The following is a 24,436-nucleotide window of genomic DNA, read 5'->3' as shown; positions in this document are numbered from 1 at the left end:
GAGTCAATCCCATTTACAATTGCACCCCAAACCATAAGATACCTAGGAATAAACCTAACCAAAGAGGCACAGAATCTATACTCAGAAAACTATAAAGTACTCATGAAAGAAATTGAGGAAGACACAAAGAAATGGAAAAATGTTCCATGCTCCTGGATTGGAAGAATAAATATTGTGAAAATGTCTACGCTACCTAAAGCAATCTACACATTTAATGCAATTCCTATCAAAGTACCATCCATCTTTTTCAAAGAAATGGAACAAATAATTCTAAAATTTATATGGAACCAGAAAAGACCTCGAATAGCCAAAGGGATATTGAGAAAGAAAGCCAACGTTGGTGGCATCACAATTCCGGACTTCAAGCTCTATTACAAAGCTGTCATCATCAAGACAGCATGGTACTGGCACAAAAACAGACACATAGGTCAATGGAACATAATAGGGAGCCCAGAAATAGACCCTCAACTCTATGGTCAACTAATCTTTGACAAAGCAGGAAAGAATGTCCAATGGAAAAAAGACAGCCTCTTCAATAAATGGTGTTGGGAAAATAGGACAGCCACATGCAGAAAAATGAAATTGGACCATTTCCTTACACCACACATGAAAATAGACTCAAAATGGATGAAGGACCTCAATGTGAGAAAGGAATCCATCAAAATCCTTGAGGAGAACACAGGCAGCAAACTCTTCGACCTCAGCCGCAGCAACATCTTCCTAGGAACAACGCCAAAGGCAAGGGAAGCAAGGGCAAAAATGAACTATTGGGATTTCATCAAGATCAAAAGCTTTTGCACAGCAAAGGAAACAGTTAACAAAATCAAAAGACAACTGACAGAATGGGAGAAGATATTTGCAAACAACATATCAGATAAAGGACTAGTGTCCAAAATCTATAAAGATCTTAGCAAACTCAACAGCCAAAGAACAAATAATCCAATCAAGAAATGGGCAGAGGACATGAACAGACATTTCTGCAAAGAAGACATCCAGATGGCCAACAGACACATGAAAAAGTGCTCCATATCACTCGGCATCAGGGAAGTACAAATCAAAACCACAATGAGATATCACCTCACACCAGTCAGAATGGCTAAAATAAACAAGTCAGGAAATGACAGATGCTGGCAAGGATGCGGAGAAAGGGGAACCCTCCTACACTGTTGGTGGGAATGCAAGCTGGTGCAGCCACTCTGGAAAACAGCATGGAGGTTCCTCAAAATGTTGAAAATAGAACTGCCCTATGACCCAGCAATTGCACTATTGGGTATTTACCCTAAAGATACAAACGTAGTGATCCAAAGGGGCACGTGCACCCGAATGTTTATAGCAGCAATGTCCACAATAGCCAAACTATGGAAAGAACCTAGATGTCCATCAACAGATGAATGGATCAAGAAGATGTGGTATAGATACACAATGGAATACTATGCAGCCATCAAAAGAAATGAAATCTTGCCATTTGCGACAACATGGATGGAACTAGAGCGTATCATGCCTAGCGAAATAAGTCAAGCAGAGAAAGACAACTATCATATGATCTCCCTGATATGAGGAAGTGGTGATGCAACATGGGGGCTTAAGTGGGTAGGAGAAGAATAAATGAAACAAGATGGGATTGGGAGGGAGACAAACTATAAGTGACTTTTAATCTCACAAAACAAACTGAGGGTTGCTGGGGGGAGGGGGGTTGGGAGAAGGGGGTGGGGTTATGGACATTGGGGAGGGTATGTGCTTTGGTGAGTGCTGTGAAGTGTGTAAACCTGGCGATTCACAGACCTGTACCCCTGGGGATAAAAATACATGTTTATAAAAAATTAAAAAAAAAAAAGAAAAGAAAGATCAGGGCCTGAGCAGATGGGGAGGCACTCGTAAACACTCCAGGCTTATCTTTGAGACAGCAGCAGGGCTGTGCCTTAGAAGTAAAGGCAACCAACAGAAGACCAACACTAATAAAGTGCATCAGAACCTGTAAGAATTCTAACTTCCTTTTTGGAGAAAGAGAACATTAGTCAAAGTTTCTACAGTTTTCATATACAATATCTATTATCCAAGCAAACCCAATCGAATATTACCAAGCATGCCAAGAAACAGCACCAAAGAACTAAGAACAATGAGAGGCCAAAAATGACAGAAACCAAACCACAGAAGATCTAACCATTAAACGGAACAGATGGAATTTTTAAATAAAATGATTATCCAGGTCCTGTTAAAAAATACTGATTGGGGGGTGCCTGGGTGGCTCAGTGGGTTAAGCCTCTGCCTACTTGTGCCTACTCTCTGCCTACTTGTGATCTCTATCAAATAAATAAATAAAATCTTTTAAAAAAAAAAAAAAACTGATTGGGTCTTGAAGGTGAAAAAAACACAAAAAAAGGACCCACAACCAGGATCTCCAGAACCTCAACGACCATATCTGTTGCCACCACAGGAAGATAAAAGAAACATCCCACTGAGTATTGATCTAAACCTTAAGTATTGCTCTGAATTGAGCTAGATGTGAGCCTTCATATCACAGACCTGATGCCTGTATTAAACAGATGTCTGTGGTCCCATTCACTAAAGCCTTCATTGAAATATTTGTCCTCTAGGTATTATGCTAAGCGAAATAAGTCAGACAGAGAAAGACAAATGCCATATGACCTCACTCATTTGTGGAATTAAAGAAACAAAACAGACAAATATAGGGGAAGGGAAGGAAAAATAAAATAAGAGGAAAACAGAGGGGGAGATAAGTCCTAAGAGACTCTTAAGTCTGGGAAACAATCTGAGGATTATGGAAAGGGAGGTGGGTGGGGGATGCGGTAACTGGGATGTGAGCAGTAAGGAGGGTAATTGTGATAAGCACTGGGTGTTATATGCAACTGATGAATCACTAAATTCTACCCCTGACGCTAGTAATATACTATGTGTTAACTAAACTGAATTTAGGGGCACCTGGGTGGCTCAATCCATTAAGTGTCTGCCTTCAGCTCAGGTCATGATCCCAGGGTACTGGGATGGAGCTCCACATGGAGCTTCCAGCTCAGTGGGGAGCCTGCTTCTCCCTCTCCCTCTGCTGTTCCCTGCCCCCCTTTGTGCTCTCTGGCTCTCTCTATCTTTCTGTCAAATAAATAAATAAAATCTTTTTTTAGAAATAAAAATATAAAAAAACAATAAATTGAATTTAAATAAAAAATTTTTAAAAACACAAGTATTTGTCCTCTGTACCTTAATATTCTAAAGAGAAAAAAAAGAATTACCTCCATAGAAAAGTGGACTAAGAAAAAAAATTATCCTCAGTTTATATTTTCTTAGCCTCTTTCAAAACAAAAACCTACCCCTAGAACAAGAAGCCAATTGCCCAGCACCCTTGGACAGCCCACATTTGTATTTCCTCTCCACAAACAGAGTGATGAGGGGCGGGGAAAAGTCTCTGAATTTGAATCAGAGGTTAGAGTGCACCATATATTAGTGATGGAAGGAGAAAACGGGTTTCAGAAACATTTAGGAGTAATCCTGGTAAGACTTCACAACTGATTGGATCTGGGAAGGTCCAGGATGACTCTCAGGTCTCTAAACAGAGTGACTGCATGTGAAGTCCAACCACTAACATCGATAATTAAGGAGAAGTAGAAACTGTTACTTTTGCCATGTTCAACTTAAGGCATTAAGAGGCGAAGTTAGGCTGATGCTGTTCAGATCCTGAACTCTGAAGGCTACAGAAGAAGCCTTAGATGGAACTTCAGATTTCAGTAGCATCAGCCTGTGCAGGTGCAAGGTGAAACCGCGAGAGTAGATGAGCCAGAAGAAAAAATAAATTAAATAAAATGTTGTATCTACTATTACTTGTGTATATCTCATCTCATTTCAAAACCAGACTTGAGGGGCACAGCACCTAAGTGGCACAGTCAGTTAAATGCTGGACTCAGTTTAGGTTCAGGCCCTGATCTCAGGGTCATGGATCAAACCCCCATTGGGATCTGTGCTCCGTGCAGAGTCTGCCTGGAATTCTCTCCCTCTCCCTCTGCCCCTCCCAATGTACCCCTCATCGTTCTCTAAAATAAATAAATATATCTATAATTTTGGGGAAAAAAAATAAACAGGGGCATCTTGGTAGCATGATTGGGTAAGCATCTGCTTCTGGCTCAGGCCATGAGCTCAGGGTCCTAGGATTGAGTCCTGAGTCAGGCTCCCTGCTCAGTGGGGGGTCTGCTTCTCCCTGTACCCCTTTCTCATCCTGCTCGTGTTCTCTCACTCTCTCTCTCTCAAACAAATTAAAATCTTGAAAAAAAAAACCAAAAACACAGATTTGAGTTAGCAGGAGAGCATGTTGCCCGAAAATAAAAACCAAACCAACTGAGGATAGTTGCATAACAGACTTTAAATTTAGGGTAAACAGGAACTCTCTCAGAAAACAGAGGAATTCAGATTTTGTTTCACTAAAGTAAAGATACAGAAAGTCTTAATAAGTTGAGACTGAGAAAAATGTTGGCTTCAGTGGAAAGTTCCAGCAGGAGAGGAATTAGGCTTTAACTTGTCAATGAAAGCCCTCGGGAAACTCTGCAGGAGTGCTAAGGTGTAAACCAGGTGGAGGGGGCTATAAAGGATGTGGGGACAACATGCCTTAAGAGAGCCAGCTTGTAACAGATACGTGAAAAAGTGCTCCACATCACTGGGCATTAGGGAAATAGAAATCAAAACCACAATGAGATACCACCTCACACTAGTCAGAATGGCTAAAATTAACAAGTCAGGAAATGACAGATGCTGGCGAGGATGCGGAGAAAGGGGAACCCTCTTACATTGTTGGTGGGAATGCAAGCTGGTGCAACCACTCTGGAAAACAGCATGGAGGTTCCTCAAAAAGTTGAAAATAGAGCTACTCTATGACCCAGCAATTGCACTACTGGGTATTTACCCTAAAGATGCAAACATAGTGATCCGAAGGGGCATGTGCACCCAAATGTTTATAGCAGCAATGTCCACAATAGCCAAACTATGGAAAGAACCTAGATGTCCATCAACAGATGAAGGGATAAAGAAGATGTGGTGTGTATATATACACAATGGAATACTATGCAACCATCAAAAGAAATGAAATCTTGCCATTTGCGTCTGCGCAGATGCAACTAGAGGGTATTATGCTTAACGAAATAAGTCAACCAGAGAAAGACAACTATCATATGATCTCCCTGATATGAGGAAGTGGAGAAGCAACGTGGGGGGTTTGGGAGGTAGGAAAAGAATAAATGAAACAAGATGGGATCGGGAGGGAGACAAACCATAAGAGACTCTTAATGTCACAAAACCAACTGAGGGTGGCCAGGGGGAGGGAGGTAGGGAGAGGGTGGTGGGGTTATGGACATTGGGGAGGGTATGTGCTATGGTGAGTGCTGTAAAGTGTGTAAACCTGGCGATTCACAGACCTGTACCTCTGGGGCTAATAATACATTATATGTTTATTAAAAAATAAAAAATATTTTTAAAAAAGGAGAGAGAGAGCCATCTTGTGAAGGGCATTAGCAGAGATTTGGCTCTGAAGAGGGCCCAGCACATGCGTGGAAAGCTGTCATGTTTGTTTTGAAAATAGGAGGTATTAGGGCACCTGGGTGAGTCAGTTGAGCATCTGACTCTTGATCTCAGCTCAGGTCTTGGGTTCAAGCCTCACATTGGGCTCCAGGCTGGGCATGGAGAAGGAAGGAAGGAAGGAAGGAAGGAGGGAGAGGGGGAGGGGGAAGGAAAATAGGAGATATTAAACTGTATCATCCTGAGGAGATTTAGAAAATGGTACAGGAGATGAAAGATAATTGATGGAGCAGGCCCTAGACTAGATGAAAGGAAGTGTGGGATGCAATGATCCTGAATAGTACGGACGCTCTGTCCTTGAGCCAAGAGAAAAGAAAAAGCAATTACAATGGTTACCATGCTTCGCTGGTTAGCTTAGTAAGACCTGAGGTATTTTATCCCCCTTACCGCAGGAGCCACTGAGCAACAGCCATGGCTCTGCGATCCCCTGTGGCCGTGGGCCTCAACAAGGGTGTCAAGGTGACTAAGAACCTGAGCGAGCCAAGGCACAGCCACCAAGGGCGCCTCACCAAGCACACCAAGTTCATGTGGGAATGATGGAGCGGTGTGTACCTTCACCCTAAAAGAGGCAGCCACCCATGGAGCTGCTCAAGGTCTCCAAGGACAAGCGCGCCCTCAAGGTCACCAAGAAGACTGTGGGAACACACATCCAGGCCAAGAGGAAGAGAGAGAAGCTGAGCAGTGTCCTGACAACCGTGAAGAAAGCGGTCCTCTGAGAAGGACTGAACCCCTATCCCTCTGTATGTAATAAGGCCTTTTTGGAACTTGAAAACTAAACAAAACAAAAATGCTGAGGGCATTGAATTATCTACTGAGAGACTGAGATATGAAGACATTTCCTAAATTCATTTCCATTTGGACCCTCTCTGACTAAAAGTCCCTGTTCCTTTGGCCAGTAAGTCCCACTGCCTCCATGGAGATTATAGGTGTCGATGACTCTGCGTTGGAAAGTGGGGTGGCTGGAGGTTAGGAAGAACACACCCTGATACCTTCCTATTCTGATGATACAACAAAGATTCAAACAAAGATACAATGTTCAAGGTTTGAATACAGGGCTTGGCTATTGTGAGAAGTTATTTGAGGTTGAGAAAACCTCCCTCATCCATCCCTCCTTTCCTTCCTGCCTTCTTTTAATACTGTTCCCACATTTCATGCTTTCTTTCCTTCTGTCCTCACCACCCACACCTGAGCTGTCCCTCCACAGTTTGCTCACCATCACTGCTCCCTCGGTTTCCCATCAGCCTGAGCCTCCACCATGACCCCTGGCCCCATCCTTTCCATTTTCTTATCTGACAAGTAGACTGCCCTACCCCCACTCCTGACTGGACAGAAATCTGACATATTTTCACAGCTTCAGTGACCTCACCTGGAAAGGAAGTTAAAGTCAGTGACCCCTGAACACTCCCCTACCCCAAAACCAAAGTTTAGGGGCCATGTTCTGGGTCAGTGGCTCACTAGTATCACCAGAGTAAATCTGTAAGGGACCAAGAAGATGTGCATGCTATTCTTAGAGACCCTGTGGTAGAGCTTTTGGAGGGCCATGAACAACTCTGCCCTCCCCAGCCAGAGGCAGTGCGCCCGACAGAGCTCTGAGGTAAAGGTCTCTAGTGAGGGAAGAGTCAGGTTCGCACTGTCCCTTCAGGATTCCTTTTCTACCTGAGGAAGGACTCAGGAGCACTGGGTGGGGTGGAAGTGCAGAGGGTACAAAAAGAGAAGGGATTTTTGTCCCTGGGAGCCTGTGCCATACATCATTGCCATCATTCTGTGACCCCCTTCACAATCTTTCTCAGCCTCCATACCTCCCGCAAGGACCTGAATTTTCCTTCACACTGCCCAGCACCCTAAATTGAGCACCCTATCACAACACAAGGGCAGTGGCGTGGGGTTCTATGTCTGTTCCTCTGAGGCCCCGTTTCTTCTGACATCCTTTGGTGGCCAAGTCCACCTATTCAGCCATCATCTTCTGTATATTCCTAACTCTTGCAGATTTTTGGCACTCCATACTACTGCAAATTTTTATTCTCCCAGTCTCCAACATGCACCTCAAAGCCTATGTCTTTGATGTACCATAAAGAGAAGAACCACGTCCCAGTAAAAGGGCCACAGTGGTGCAGAGAGGAGAAAGGTAATTGAAAGCAATAAAAAATACGAGAGGCTATTCTGTAAACACTGGGCATTAAGCTGAATACTTCATAAAGCTTGAATTTTGTGGAGTTATTCTAACCCATTATTTCACAGCAATAATATTTTATGGGAGGCCACTATGCTTTCATTTAACTGAGAATTTTCCTTCTATCCTCTCAACTCAAAAACATCTGTATCAATTACTAAAAATTTTTATCTGCTGGGAAACCTGAGTGGCTCAATCTGTTAAGCATCTGCCTTTGGCTCAGGTCATGATCCCGGGTCCTGGGATCAAGCCCTACCTTGGGCTCCCTGCTCCCTGGGGAGTCTGCTTCTCCCTCTATCTCTGTTCCTCCTCCCCACTCATCCTCTCTCTCTCTGTAATAAATATTTTTTTTTATTTCCAGCATAACAGTATTCATTATTTTTGCACCACACCCCGTGCTCCATGCAATCCGTGCCCTCTATAATACCCACCACCTGGTACCCCAACCTCCCACCCCCCGTCCCTTCAAAACCCTCAGATTGTTTTTCAGAGTCCATAGTCTCTCATGGTTCACCTCCCCTTCCAATTTCCCCCAACTCCCTTCTCCACTCTAAGTCCCCATGTCCTCCATGCTATTTGTTATGCTCCACAAATAAGTGAAACCATATGATAATTGACTCTCTCTGCTTGACTTGTAATAAATATTTTTAAAAATAATTTTTATTTGCTTTTTTCCTTCTTTTATACCTAGTGTACTTCAAACAGGATTAGTTATAATCCTCATTTTAGAGCACATAAATGTCACCAGTATGTATGAGGTTCATCTGTATTTTTATTCTCAGTACCCATCTCCCCACCACATAGGCGCTCACTCTAATGTATTTACTATATTAACTTAAGCTTGCATTTTATTCTTGTAAAATATGGATAATTGTTGTATGAATCATTTTAACTTATATAATGTGTTGTTCCAAAATGTCATTCTCTTTCTTATTGGTTTTCACTCACTACCATTTTTAAGACTGCTCTCTTGCTAACACTTACATCTAGTTTATTGTTTTTACCTCCTGCATTCTCCTAATTATCTATTATCCCAATGCTGGACATATCCAGTTCCTAGATGTGACTAAAAATTCTGAGAAACATTTCCTCATATGTGTCTCCTTATGAACTCATTTTTTTAAAGATTTTATTTATTTATTTATTTCACTGAGAGAGAGAGAGAGAGAGTGCTCAAAAGAGGAAGCACAAGCAGGAGGAATGGGAGAGGTAGAAACAGCCTTTCCGCTGAGCAGGAGCCTGAGGCAGAGCTCTCCATCCCAGGACCCCGGGATCATGGCCAGACCTGAAGGCAGATGCTTAACTGACTAAGCTACCCAGATGCTCCCCTCCCCCCAACTTATAAACTATTGTAAGTATTTCTCTCGGGTGGTCATGGTGTGTGCTGCACCCCCTGCACCCCAAGGTTCCCTCCAGGTGGATGGGGAGTACTGTGCCCAAGTTCGACCTCCCAACAGACAATTTTTCTTGCGGTTCCAGGCAGTTCCCTCCCTGAGTTCCAAGGTATCTTATGGTTTTTTATGCTATTGTAAATTTTTATTTAGGGGCACCTGGGTGGCTCAGTGGGTTAAAGCCTTGGCCTTCAGCTCAGGTCATGATCGCAGGGTCCTGAGATCAATCAAGCCCCACATCAGGCTTTCTGCTCGGCAGGGAGCCTGCTTCTTCCTCTCTCTCTCTGCCTCTCTGCCTACTTGTGATCTCTGTCAAATAAATAAATAATATCTTTTAAAAAATCTTTAAGAATAATTTATTTTAAAAAAAAGAATGTGGGAAAGCCTTCAGGTACTGGAATGATCTTATCAGACATCAGAGAAGCTTTGGGGATATCTTCAGTGTGGGAAGCCTTCTGTATGAGCTCAAGTCTCATTAAACATAAGCAGTTTCAGGATGCCTGGGTGGCTCAGTCAGTTAAGTGTATGCCTTAGGCTTAGATTGTGGTCCCATGTTCCTGGGATCAAGCCCCACATCGGGCTTCTTGTTCAATGAGGAGCCTGCTTCTCCTTCTGCCTGCAGCTCCCTCTGCTTGTGTTCTCTCTCTCTCTCTCTCTAATAAATAAAATTTTAAAAAAATAAGCAGATTCATTTTGACAGGGGCAAGTAGGGAGAAGGTCTTCATGTGGAAGCCAGTGCTTATTACCAGAAAACCCATAAATATAAATATGTGGGAAGGCCTTCACTAAAAGCCCAGTCTTATATATCAGTAGGTCCACATTGGAACAAAACCCTATATGGGTGGCCATTCTGGGGATGCTTTCATGTTAGCTCAATTCTTAAAACATAGCAAAGATTCCATATGGAAAAAAGCTCTGTGAGGTTAAGTGATGTGGGAAAGTCTTATTATCAACAGCTATATGCCAATAAGTTAAGCAACCTGGAAGAAATAGATGCATTCCTGGAAACCTATAAACTATCAAGACTGAAATAGGAAGAAATTGACAACCTGAATAGACCGATAACCAGTAATGAGATTGAAGCAGTGATCAAAAACCTCCCAAAAAACAAGAGTCCAGGAACTGACAGATTCCCTGGAGAATTCTACCAAACATTCACAACACAGAGTACTAACCACTATACGATCACGGCCTCTACCAAACATTCAAAGAAGAAATAATACCTATTCTCCTGAAGCTGTTTCAAAAAATAGAAACAGAAGGAAAACTTCCAGACTCTTTCTATAAGGTCAGCATTACCTTGATCCCAAAGCCAGGCAAAGACCCCATCAAAAGGGAGAATTACAGACCAATATTCCTGATGAATATTGATGCCAAAATTTTCAACAGGATCCTAGCTAATAGGATCCAACAGTACATTAAAAAGATTATCCACCATGACTGGGATTTATCCCTGGGATGCAAGGGTGATTCAACATTTGCAAATCAATGTGATAGAAGACATAAATAAGATGAGAGAGAAAGAAAAGAACCACATGGTCTTCTCAGTTGATGCAGAAAAAGCATTTGACAAAACACAGCATCCTTTCCTGACTAAAACCCTTCAGAGTATAGGGACAGAGGGAACATTCCTCAATCTCACAAAACACATCTATGAAAAAACCCACAGAAAATATCATTCTCCATGGGGAAAAATGAGAGTCTTTCCCTCAAGATCAGGAACAAGATAAGGGTGCCCACTCCTGCCACTATTGTTTAACATAATACTATAAGTCCTAGCAACAGCAAGCAGACAACAAAAAGAAATGAAAGTATTCAAATTGGCAGAGAAGTCAAACTCTCTGTCTGAATGGAACCAGAAAAGATCCCAAATTGTCAAGCAAATGTTGAAAAAGAAAACAATACTGGGGGCATTGTATTGCCCAATTTCAAGTTATATTACAAAGCTGTGATCACCAAGACAGCATGGTATTGACACAAAAACAGACACAAAAATCAGTGGAACAGAATAGATAGCCCAAATACGGACCCTCAACTTTACAGTCAACTAATCTTCAAGAAAGCAGGAAAAAATATCCAATGAAAAAGAGACAGTCTCTCCAATAAATGGTGCTGGGAAAGTAAGACTGCTATATACAGAAGAATGAAACTCAACTGTTCTTTTACAGCATATACAAAGATAAAGTCAAAATAGATGAAAGACCTCAGAGTGAGACAGGCATCCATCAAAAGTGAAAATGAACTTTTGGGACTTCATCAAGATAAAAAGCTTCTGCACAACAAAGGAAACTGTCAACAAAAAACAAAGAGGCAACCCACAGAATGGGAGAAGATATTCACAAATGACACTACAAAGGACTGTTATCCAAGATCCATAAGAAACTTTTCAAACTCAACAACCATAAAATAAATGATCCAGTCTTAAAATGGGCAGAAGACATGAACAGACACTTCTCCAAAGAAGACATACAAATGGCTAACAGACACATGAAAAAAATGTTCAACATTGTCAGGGAGATTCAAATCAAAACCACATTGAGTCAATTGTTTCTTAATGTTACGAATATCTTTTTAATACTATTACTTTTTTTAATGTCTATCTTAGGAAAAAAATTGGTTGCCCTTAAGATTATCTTATGTTTTTCTATAATTACCTTTATGAGATGGTTCATATTCTCCAGACACTTTTTCATCTGGTATCAGTGGACTTAAATTTCTAATTTTTTTTTTTAATTTTCAGCATAACAGTATTCATTGTTTTTGCACCACACCCAGTGCTCCATGCAATCCATGCCCTCTTAAATTTCTATGTCCAAACACATGAGTTTATTTCATTTAAATTACTTCAAAAACCCAGGCAACAATTTATACCTAGTGTACCTCAGAATAGCAGCAAACTGAACTTTTTTTTTAAAGGATCATGACCTGAACCAAAGGCAGACACTTAAAAACTGAGCCATCCAGGCGCCCCTGAACTGAACTTTTTTAAGCTACGTTTGTTCACATGACTTCTTTGAGATTCTTTTTTTTTTTTTAAGATTTTATTTATTTAAGAGAGAGTGTGTGTGTGAGAGAGAGAGAGGAAGAGAGACTCTGAAGCAGGCTCTGCACTGACGTGGGGCTCAAGCCCAAAACTGAGAGATGATGACCCGAGCCAAAACCAAGAATCAGTTGCTTAACTGGCTAAGATACCCACGAGCGCCAAGATTGTTTTTTTATTTAAATTCAGTTAGAAAGTTTTGCAGTGCAATTGTTTGTCCTCTTTAACTAAGGCTGTATTAAATTGTTTGAGGTGTATAAGTTTCAGTATCGGTTGGTACCTTGAAAAGGGGAAGCTTGAAAGGAATGAAAGTGGAAAATGATGTGCGTTGGTCTCCCTCTGTGGCCCCCACAGTGAATGTGTGAGCCTTCCAGACCTTGGGAAGGGCTCCAGTGCAGGAGGACTTGTCCTTTGGTAAGCCACTGTCGCCACCATGGCCCTGGGACCAGAGAACCCACCAGTGGAGTTCTCCATGGACTGCCTATTCAATCCAATCCTTCTTTCCTTCCGGGTGTTCTCATAAATGTCTCTTTGAAGATCCCACCCCACCACCACCACCCTCTGGGCTAGATGTCTATTTAGAGATAAGTCATCAAGGAGAGGCACAAAAAGGGAAGGTGAAAATGAACCACTTTCTTTCTGCTCCCATGAGCTAGAGATGGCCAATGCTAGTGTCCCACTGTCCTTCTTGGTCTCTTACAGCTTGCAAAGCCCCGTCATCTCATGAAATGGACCCAAAATTTGAGCTCTTAAATATAGTAAGAACAATAGCTTAGAGAGCTCCTATTTAATTCTGTCAATGTTGCAATGATGTATTTGTTCTGTTACCGTCATTTTATAGAACAGGAGACTGAGGCTTAGTCAGGCAGCCTAAACTGCTCCAAATCACATGGCTAATATGTGACACAGCCAGGTCTCCATCCTTAAAGCATCTGTGCTGAGATCTCATGCTGCTATCTTTGGGTTATGGGACTACCTCCAGAGCACTCCATTCCCTCCAGCAAGAGAGGGCTAATGTACCCAGGGGTAGATTCTCTTGGGGAGAGAAGTGTAAATTTTTTTCTATTTTTTTTTTAGATTATTTATTTATTTATTTATTTGACAGACAAGTGAGCAGAGAGGCAGGCAGAGAGAGAGAGGAGGAAGCAGGCTCCCCACTGAGCAGAGAGAGCCCAATGCAGGGCTCGATCCCAGGACCCTGGGATCATGATCTAAGCCGAAGGCAGAGGCTTTATTTAACCCACTGAACCACCCAGGCACACTGTAAACTTTTTATTATTACTGATACCACCCCTAATTCTGAAAAGCATTTGAAGGAAAATCCCTTTTCTTCCCCAAAAAAATAAATTACTGAACAAGAAAGTAACATACAGATCTGGCGCCACATACTAGAAAGCAGAATTGTTCCATAACTTAGAAAAGTTGTCTGCCATGATAATGCCTAATAGGGATCTCTGAGCTACCAAGCATCTGTGACAATGGCAGAAATATAAATCTAGTAGCTTTGTTCCTCAGGGAAAGAACTTCACCACATAATTCATTCTAGGAGAGATTTGTCATGTGAGTCTACATATAAAGTTGGGGGGGGCTGCCTCGTTACTCCCACAGTGACATGTAAAGTTGGTGGGGGAAAGCTGCCTTGTTACTCCCACAGTGTATCTGATCTTAAGGAGCTTGGCATACATGCAGAATTATCAAAAGCCTCAGCTCTGAGGCCACATGGATAATTTTCTTACTTTACACACTGTATTTGTTTAAGAGACAATTTGTATTTCTACCAGTAACTGTTCTAATTGTTTTATAAATATGTATTCATTCAGCAAAAATTATTTCAGTCCATGCCATCCATGATCCAAACACTGTCCTAGTCATTTGACGTGCATCAGCAAAAATGGGACATTTCGAACAAAGATTCTGCCTTTGCGATGCTTGCAGTGTGGTAAAAGGAGAGAGAAAATAAACCATAAATGCAATGAATAAGCAGATTGTATCATATGTTAGAATAAGAGCTGTGGAAATAGAAACTGTAGAGGTTAAGAGAGTCGGACTCTGTCTTGAACTGAACAGGTTGCAGTTCAGAATAGGTAGCCTGCGAATATGAGGGTTGAGCCAAGACTGGGAGGCAGGGAGGGGCCAGCCAAGTCTACTGCCACTCCCGGAAGAGTCAGAATGGACTTCAGGAAGAAAGACGAGTATAGCAGCTGCCTTGCTGAGGGATCGCTGCTTGACTACTCAACAACGAGCAGGGAGATGTCACTGCAGTGAAAGCGAGCAAGGGTAAGTGTTAAATGATCCTCCTAAGTCACATCAAGACCATCCCTGGGGTGAGGCAGGATAGAGTGTACCCACTGGCTCCATCTCCCACTGATTAGAGGCCTACCCCATGGAGCATGAATCCCCCGCACACAGCTGAGGTGTGAGCGCCAAGGGCAGTCAGACAACAGCCTCAATGGGGAGGCGCCAAGAGGTGAGGCAGAAGGCTCAGAGACCACGCTGGAGGCTGGAGGAGATGAGCTGCAGGACTGCAGGAAGCTGGGCCATTGCTGTCTGCGGCAGCGACGGGACAGAGGGAGGAGGTCTAGCAGATCCGAAGTTGTACACAAAAGACCTGATTCAGTGATCACAGGCATTCACTTCCACATCCATAAAACTGAATTTCTTGGACAGCTTTGAGGTAACAGCCCTCTTAGTTCTCTTATATTTCGTGGTGTATATAGATTGGTTGTTACAATGGTAATAAGCAAGGTTTGGGGCAGCAGGAGATGCTGACGATGGTAAGGCCCTTTCAGGCCACCTTCTCACACAAGTGGGGCCCTCTGCAGCCCAGAGACCCACCTCTCCAGAAAGCAGCTTCTCAACAATCCAGCAGAACATATAAAAGGTAAGTTCACCAATAATCCCAGAATTTCTAAGTAAGACAAAATTAGACAAGTCATGTCCCATTCCAGCAAAGATGAAAAGACATGCCAATTCCCAGTGTTGATAGGGGTATGAGCAAGTGAACCCATGGACATACTGTTCTTGGGATTATAAACAGATAAAATCTCACTGAATGGCAGTTCAGCACTATGGAATTAAAGTTTAAAACAAAAAAAAAAAAACCTTTAACACATGTGCCTACCTTTCACCCATCAATCCAAATCCATCAGCTTGCTCCCAAGAAATAACCAGAGAAGTTGTAAAAGGTAGAAAAGAAGATCATGATTGTATCATCGTTCATAATATGAAAAAATTGGAAGGAGCACAGAGAAAAACAAAATTATTTTCAAAAGGCTATACTAGTTTAAAAAAAAAAAGGTTATTCTTCTCCTACCCACTTAAGCCCCCATGTTGCCTCACCACTTCCTCATATCAGGGAGATCATATGATAGTTGTCTTTCTCTGCTTGACTTATTTCGCTAGGCATGATACACTCTAGTTCCATCCATGTTGTCGCAAATGGCAAGATTTCATTTCTTTTGATGGCTGCATAGTATTCCATTGTGTATCTATACCACATCTTCTTGATCCATTCATCTGTTGATGGACATCTAGGTTCTTTCCATAGTTTGCCTATTGTGGACATTGCTGCTATAAACATTCGGGTGCTTTGGTGAGTGCTGTGAAGTGTGTAAACCTGGTGATTCACAGACCTGTACCCCTGGGGATAAAAACATATGTTTATAAAAAATAAAAAAATTTAAAAAAAAAAGGTTATACTAGTTTTGATGCATCCAGCTAACGAACAGTCTGCACTCATTAGCTTTATAGTAAAGGAATATTTATGGACATGGAAAGCTCGACTTTCTATATTCCAGCAGGCAGTCGGATGTCCACATCATCCTCGTGGAGCACAGACTGTACTGGAAACTCATTTTAGCACAACAGGAGTGAGTCCAAACTTAGTGTCCCTCCATATGGGTCATTTTCCCTGAACAGAGTCAAGCAGCTCTGAGAAGAAAGCTGGAGTGTCCTGAAGGGCACAAAGCAACTCTTGTAGCAAGGATGGCCCGATGCCAATGCCCACTCTTGACAGGCGGGTCAGGCCAGGAGGATTTGGAGAGCCCTGCCAGAGCACTTTGTTTTGTCGGTGTGAAATCAAGCTCCAGCTGTTACAAGGTCAAATGTTGCAAGTCACAATGTAAGAAAACCTAGATACCCGGAGGGGACCATGGTGGATAGTTCTCCTTCTGACCTGTCTGGAGGGACAGTTACTAGATTCTGTCAGTGATGAGTTCAGTTCAGAACAGTAGCTATGGTTTGGGTTTTTTCTTACATAGCAGAAGAAGACCACAGAGGTCAAAATTAATAGGATGAAGATAAAGGGGCTCTTGTTAGGGCACCAGAGGGTATCAAGGTATAATAATGGGCAACATGAATGGCGGCACTGAAGAATGTGAAAATGAATCTTGTTTTGTCATCTTGAGCAGAAGCTGCCACTGCTGCAGTTAGAAATTTCTGGAGGATCCCTAATAACTCTGAGTTTGGGGTTTTTTCATGGGGTGGATGCCCAGACATCAGGAAGAAGTGACTGTTCTTTGAAGCTGAGGAACTAGGATCAGCCCCTTGGAACTTGACTGCTATGTCAGGTAACAGACCTGATAATGGCCCTTCGGCTGAGGCTCAAGAACAATTTTTCCCTGATGCTGTTTTCAGAAAACCAAACCTCCAGGTTTCACCAAATACAGAGGTGGGTGTTTGGGAAATCCTGCTTTTACCCATTGGTGATAAAGCTGGAGGTATCGTCTCGGTCATTAGTAATATCCATAATTAGTCATATCAGCCTGTACCAACAGTGCAGAATCTAGGATGGCAAACAGGAAGGCAGCCTGTATGAACTCCACAGCCACTCACCTGTAGGTCCTAGAGGGACTGGTCTTATTGCCATCAGCACTTATTGCTCATTGCTGAGGGCAGTAAGACCCATCTCCACAGGACTCCCTCCCCCCAGCCCCCCGCTTCAGGCCCTGGCAGTGTGAGGTTTTGAGAATTTTGATAATTATACTTTTAGAATTTGTATAGTCCTCTCTCTTCCTTGAAGCTTGTAAATGATAAAGCTCAGTGGAAATTCGGAGTAAAAAGTAAAGCATTCTGGAGACACATGGGTGGCTCAGTCAGTTAGGTGTCTGCCTTTGGCTCAGGTCATGATCCTGGGATCCTGGGATCATGGCCCCCATCCAGCTCCCTGCTCAGCAGGGAGCCTGCTTGTCCCTCTGCCTGCTATTCCCCCTGCTTCTGCTCTCTCTCTCTCTCTCTGACAAATAAATAAAATCTTAAAAAAAGAAAAAAGTAAAGCATTCTGTAATGAGAGTACCAGTGAAGTGTGTGTCCCTCTAACTGCAGAGATAGGTTGGGATTCCCCGAGTCCAGAAAACTACACAATCAAGTGAATTTACTGCAACTACATTACAGCCACAGCTCTCCAGTAAGGCAAAACCTCATTCCACCTTGAGAATAAACAATAACCAGAAGTACTTGGGGCCCGCTTGGAGGTGTTCAGTGGGACCATGAGACTTGGTCCATCCATCTCCTACCTTTACAGTTTTGCCAGGACTGTCATTGGCAGGTTAAGACCTGTGTTGGAAACATCCTTGGCAACACCTCCTAGAATTACCCCACCAAGGTTGGTTCACTATCATGGCCAGTTATCTCTTCTATTGTGGGTAATATCAGGAAGCACTTTCACCGATTTTCACTTATATAATAGCCATCTGTCTAGGTTCATGGAAAAATCTCTCAAGATTCTTTTATTCTATTAAATTTCTTATTTTAATTCCAGTATAGCTAACATACAGTGTTATATTAGTTCCAGGTGTGAAATATGGTGATTTAATAAATCTATACATTACTCAGTGCTCATCATAAGTGTTCCCTTAATCCCTGTCACCTGTTTCACCCATCCCCCACCCACCTGCCCTCTGATAACCATCAGTTTGTTCTCTGTAGTTAAGAGTCCATTTCTTGGTTTGCCTTTCTCTTTTTTCCTTTGTTTTGGTTCTTAAATTCCACATGAGAGTGAAATCATATGGTATTTGTCTCTCTCTGATGGTCTTATTTCAGTTAGCGTTATACTATCTAGTTCCAACCATGTTGTTGCAAATGGCAACATTTCATTCTTTTTACAGTTGAGTAATATTCTATTGTGTATATATACCACATCTTCCTTGTCCATTCATCTATCAGTGGACACTTGGGCTGCTTCCATAATTTGGCTATTTTGAATCATGCTTCAATAAAACAGGGGTGTATATATCCTTTCAAATTACTGTTTTCGTATTCTTTGGGCAAATACCTAACAGTGCAATTGTTGGATTGTAGGCTAGCTCCATTTTTAACTTTTTGAGGAAACTCCATGCAGTCTTCCACAGTGGCTGCACCAGTGTGCATTCCCACCAACAGTGCAGCAGGGTTCCTTTTTCTCCACATCCTTGCCACACTTGTTTCTTGTGTTAATTTTAGCCATTTAGCCATGTCTTCTGCCCATTTTTAAATTGAATTATTTGGGATTCTTTGGTGTTGAGTTGTTTCAGATCTTTATATATTTTGGATATTAACCCTTTATCAGATATGTCATTTGAAAATATGTTTTCCCATTCATTAAGTTGTCTTTTAGTTCTGATGACCATTTCCTTTCCTGTGCAAAAGCTTTTTATTTTGATGTAGTCCCAATAATTTATTTTTGCTTTTATTTCCCTTGCCTCAGGAAACATCTCTAGAAAAAATATTGCTATGGCTGATGTCAGAAACATTGCTCCCTCTGCTCTCTTCTAGACTTTTTATGGTATCAGTTCTCACATTTACATCTCTAATCCATTTTGAGTTTATTTTTGTGTATGGTGAAAGTAGTCCAGTTTCATTCTTTTGCATGTAACTGCCCAGTTTTCCTTAATACCATTTGTTGAAGAGACTGTCCATTGCATATTGTTGCCTCTTTCATTGAAAATTAATTAACCATATAATTGTGTGCTCATTTCTCGGCTTTCTGTCCTGTTCCGTTATCTATGTGACTATTTCTGTGCCAGTACCATACTGTTTTGATTACTACAGCTTTGTATTAGAACTTGAAATCGAAATTGTGATATCTCCAGTTTTGTTTTTCTTTTTCAAGATTGTTTTGGCCGGTCTCAAGATTCTTTGATTTGCTGTCCATTTTATAGGAGTTCCTATAACAGTCAGGAAATGTCTTTGTTTTTAAAGCATTTCAAAAGCAGCTCAAAATCAACCCTAAATCATACCTACCATCAATACAAGCATTGGCTCTTATCATTCATTAGTTAGCAGATGTGGACAAAGGCAAATCTGAACTGATTTAGTTTCTGTGAAAAGCTTAAATGTAAATTCAAGTCAGCTTCGAAATTTTTACTTTTTCTTCTTAGGTATGAATCACCTACAAAGAGTTAAACAGGGAATATCCAAAGGAGCGTCTGAAGGATCTGCAAGGAGCATGGAGCGTGCCTTCACAGAGGTAAGGCAATGCTGGGCTGCCCTTCTGTAGGGAAGGTGGGGCGGGGCGGGGCAGGGTTTAGGGTCCTGCCACCCTATCCCAGTGCAATGTGAAGAGGAAGGCAGCGATAGGCAAGAGCTGAGATGCAAAGCCGTGTTTTAAGAGGCAACTACGGGGGAGCTGTGAGGGTTTTCTGTCCTACAAGTCTGTTCAGCATGGGAAACCATGGAGTTTACTGGAGACCTCAGAATCCAGTCAGCTGAGGCTTCTGCGAGCTTTGCTGCTGCCGCCATAGTTCTTGAACAGGGACTGTGCCTTGCTACTGGATCTAATGGAAGACCAAAGTGAGCGATGGGCCTCCCATCAGCACTATGCTGAGCCATACTGGGGCCCAGACATTTAGGTGCATGTTTTATGTATTGGTTAAGTGGTTAATTTTTTCGAGAACATTAAAACAAGTGAAAAAATCTTGAAAATTTGAAAAGTAGGTTATTAAAACTTACAAATATTTTATTCAAATATTTTTGTTATATTTTATTATATTTTGTTATATTTTATTCAAATATTTTGTTCAAATATTTTATTTATACAAGGAGTTTGTTGTAACTTAATATTCCTAGGTTTAATAAAAGAAAACTAACCCAGAAGAATTAAAAGATTAATACATTGCTCTATATGAAAATAAAATTTTCTTTTAAAAAAATTTAATTATTTATTTATTTGCAGACAGAGATCACAAGTAGGCAGAGAGGCCGGCAGAGAGAGAGGAGGAAGCAGGCTCCCCGTTAAGCAGAGAGCCCAATGTGCAGCTCGATCCCAGGGCCCTGAGATTATGACCCGAGCTAAGGGCAGAGGCTTAACCCACTGAGCCACCAGGCACCCCCAATCTTCTTAAAGAAACAAAGAAATGGCAAAAAGTAAATGACAAACTAGGAGAAAATATGTACAACCATGTTTGCAGATAAATGTCTAACATCTCTAATATACAAGGAACTTTTAAAAATTGGGGCAGGGGGATGAGAGTTTGGAAAACCTGTAGAAAAAAGGTCAAAGACATGAAACAGACAATCTACCAAAAAAAATTTTTTTAATGTCCCTTAAACATATGAAAAGAATACTCAATTTCACTTTTAATAAGAGAAATGCAAGTTAATATAACACCAGGATACTATCTTACTGAATCAGATTGGGGAAAATTGAAAATTATACCTTATACATTCTGTTAGCAAGCCTGGGGGAAGCCAGACTCTCTTATACATCACTAGCCAGAATGCAAATTGGTAAACCCCAATCAGGGAGAACTTGGCATTGTCTAACAAAAGGACACATGCTCTCCCCACTTATTGTAATTTACCCTGGTCAAACATCTCCAACTGTACACGAATATGTATGCTCAAGGGAATGCATTGTAGGATTATTTCTAAGTGCAGAATATCAAAAATGACCCAAGGAACTTACACAGGAGAATGGCTGAATGAATATGGTACATCCAGCCAGTGGAATACTATGCAGCTATAGAAAGAGAACACTACCTACAAACTGATATGGAAAGTCTTCCAAAATGTATTATTAAGTGAAAAAGTAAAATGTGAGAAAGCCTATATAGTATGCCACCTCTTATGAAAGAAAGGGAAATAAGAAAATATATATGTTTTCTGCAAAATTGTACAAAAAGAAACTTGGGAAAGGTAACCTGGAAGTTAGTAAGCTTGGTTATATCCAGGGAGTGGGGGGAACTGAGTGAAAAGAACAAGAAGATGGACACAGGGTAGAAGGAGGAGGAGAGTGACACCGGAGAGTTACGAACTTGTCCAAGTCTGTGCCTTAGAGCCATGTTAATATTTCACTCAATTTTTAATGAATAAAAAAATTTTAGTGAGTCAAATCAAGGATAAAATGGAAAAATCTTAACATAGAATATACATGGGAGCAAGCAAACCTAATGATATTTCAAATGAGCACCAATGGTCTCACTTGGGTCCACCAACCGGGGGAAGGGAAGTCTCTTGAGCAAAGAACTGCATCTTGACTCGCCCATCTTCTTCCCTGAGCTGTCCCCCAACTACACTGCTCCCAATCCCCTTCAGAAGAGTCTTCTGGACTTCAGAGTCCAGCGGACACCAGCTCCTGCATGGGCCCCAGCCCTCAGCCTCTGAGGAGCTCACCTGAGGCCGCAAGGATGCTGTTCCCCTCTCCCTGGTAGAGAAGAACATTAGCTGGTCAAGGAGAAAGTCTTCCCAGAAGAATAGGCGGAGGGATGGGAGGGGGGGTAGGCCACCTCCCAGAAGTACACCCAGAATTCACAAATCGCTCCATTGGAATCCAACGCCATCAGGGCGACATGTGGCGTAAGGAGAAGGCCAAAAGCCACAAGGGCACAGCCAGCTTCAGGGGCAGGACACCCACGCACAAAGCTGTCCTCAGCCCTGAGGACCAGCAGACCAGTGAAGGAACAGACAGACCACCATGAGGGAGCCAGCAATCCCCCAGTTATCCTAGAGTCCAGGTGAATGACCTGGCTGACAGACTGCTGTAAACCATCAAGAAGGAACCAAGCAAACCAGCTCTTACCAACTTCAATTTGCCCAAACTTTGACATTCAAGGTATCATGCAGAGGCAACTTAGGAACAAGCACCCACATCTTTCCCTAGTGGGCCCCCCACCTCACCAGGTAACTTCCTGTGCTCGCTCTCAGCCAGGTCTGTCTCCATGTGGCCTGGTAATGCAGGAGCCCCAACCCACCAACCCTTTCTCCCCGCCCTTTCAGACTGACCCCAAAGCCGTGACACTTGTGAGAAAAGTTCCCTGTTGGTTTCAGATCAGGCAAGCAGGGAGTCACAGCAGGCTCCAGATTTTCCTGACCCCTCTGATACCTGCCCTGGAAGAAGTCTCGAGGCCACCCTGTGCTGCACTGCCTGACACCTGCCCCATTTAGACCCACACCAAGCTCTGTCCCAGGGCCCAAAGGCAGAGACAGAACCAGTCCTCCGGGAACTCGGCTCACTCCTGGGCCCTCCATCTCAGGGCCACCTCTTGCTCTTTGAGGGGCTTCTGAGCATGGGATAAAATGTGAAAGCTTTGGAAACAGTAAAACACCCTGCGAACACCCGAAGAGCAAAGGGAGAGAAATCCAGGGCAAGGACGGGGTGCTGTGCTCACAAAAGAAGCCCCCGGCAGGCTCCCAGGAGAACTCTGCAAGGGACGGTGGCCCCCGGGAAGGGTTCCAGGGAAATGGAGCCAGTGCCAGCAACAGAGGCAGGCTTGCCTGGCAGACACCCACATGCAGTCCGCTCTGCCAGGGAGGGCTCAGTGCCAGGCCCAGGCCCCAAGGAGGAGATTAGCTGTGGCAGGAACTGGCCAAGGAGAGCAGGGGCCCAGCCTGCCAAGCACCCACAGAGGACAGAGGCAGAACTGCTCCCAGCATTTGGCAGGCACTGGCTCCCAGCTGCACTTGGCTCCCAGGAATATGTGGCTTATGCCAGGTGCCGAAATGGGAGGACAGGTGACAGGTCTGCTGTGCCAGATGGGTGACCCTGACCGGAGAAAGAGGAGGCAGAGTCTCAGGGAGACCCTGCAGACTGGCTTTGGCACTCACAGCCCTCTCCATCACAGTTGAGGAAGACCACATACTTGCCAGGTTTTGCCATCCTATCCCCCCCGCAGAGAGACCAGAGGCCCAGAAGAGAATTCCTCCCCTGCTGTTTCCTTCTCCTCTCCAGGAGGGGTGGTGAGTTAACCACCGGTACAGTTCACAAGGGAGGCAGGAATCCCCACAAGTTGTCGTGTGAGAGTGACTGGCCCCATCAGAAGCCACAGCCTGAGGGCCTCATGAGTGGGTCTGGGAATTCCAGCGCTGTCCCTGGGGTCCTGGCGGTGGTCAGGAGGACACAAGGAGACAGAGGTCAGAACCCAGGGCCTGGAGCAGGTGTGGGGGCTCCAGCTCTCCCACCCCTGCTGGTGCTCATGCAGGGTGTCTGGAGGCCAAGGAGACTGGGGGCAATCAAGGGGCTTGGGACCTAAGCTCTTCCTAAAGGTTACCTAGTGTTTCGATACTTTAGTGACTGGTACTACCATACGTGGCACACGGGCTGACTGTCTGACCTGCCCTTCCCCGTCTCAAGCTCTTCCTGACACCCAACTGCCCATCTCCCACACGGGGAGCTCCCAGGGCAGAGGGCATGAACCGTCAACCTGCTTCCTCAGCCCCCACACGTTGACATCCTGGCCTTGCCCGTGACCGAGTGGCCCTCCTCCTTTACTCCCTCCTGCTTCATACTCATGAGCACGGCCTCACATGAGCCTCACAAGAGCCAAGCTTGGTGCCAGACAAGGGTGAGGAGATGGGAAAACATTATAACCCCTGGCACCAGAGGGCGTACGGTAGCCAACCCACCTGCGGCTCAGCTCTCGCCTCCGTAAAGCCGTAAGAGAGCCTGAAGGTCATCTTCCAGCCCCAAAATCATCATCTCCCTGTCCCACCCTCAGGTCCTACTCAGCCTTTCTTACCCAAGGCCTCCCTCCCACAGGCCCTGCTGTGAAGGGTCCTATGCAGTCTACACCAAGGCTTTCCCTCCTGTATCACCGCCTGGGTGTGGAAGGAGGAGGCTCAAGAGTTGAAAGGTCCCATAAGGATGATTCTGCCCGAGCAGGACAAAGAACTGACTTGCCCAAAGCCCCAGTGACTTAGAGACTCAGGAGAGATGGAGCCAGTAACCAAAACCTGCCTGGTGACTTCTTCCCCGTAGCCCTCCAGACCCAGGAGGCACCCTCTTTCTTCTGAGCAGGAAGGAAGCCTGTCCTGTCAGCTCCTGCCAACATGTAGGTCCTCACCAAGCATTAG

General features: G+C 43.5%; 1 pseudogene; it reads left to right on the top strand.

Annotated features, from left to right (window-relative positions):
• The first annotated feature begins 5,982 nt into the window (after positions 1-5,982).
• LOC116599743 lies at positions 5,983-6,287 on the top strand (annotated as a pseudogene).
• Positions 6,288-24,436: the final 18,149 nt, after the last annotated feature.

Source organism: Mustela erminea, chromosome 9, assembly GCF_009829155.1.
Source record: "Mustela erminea isolate mMusErm1 chromosome 9, mMusErm1.Pri, whole genome shotgun sequence".
Lineage (NCBI taxonomy): Eukaryota > Metazoa > Chordata > Mammalia > Carnivora > Mustelidae > Mustela > Mustela erminea.
Note: the sequence above shows the minus strand (reverse complement) of the source record. Positions and strands in the feature narration are given on the sequence as shown.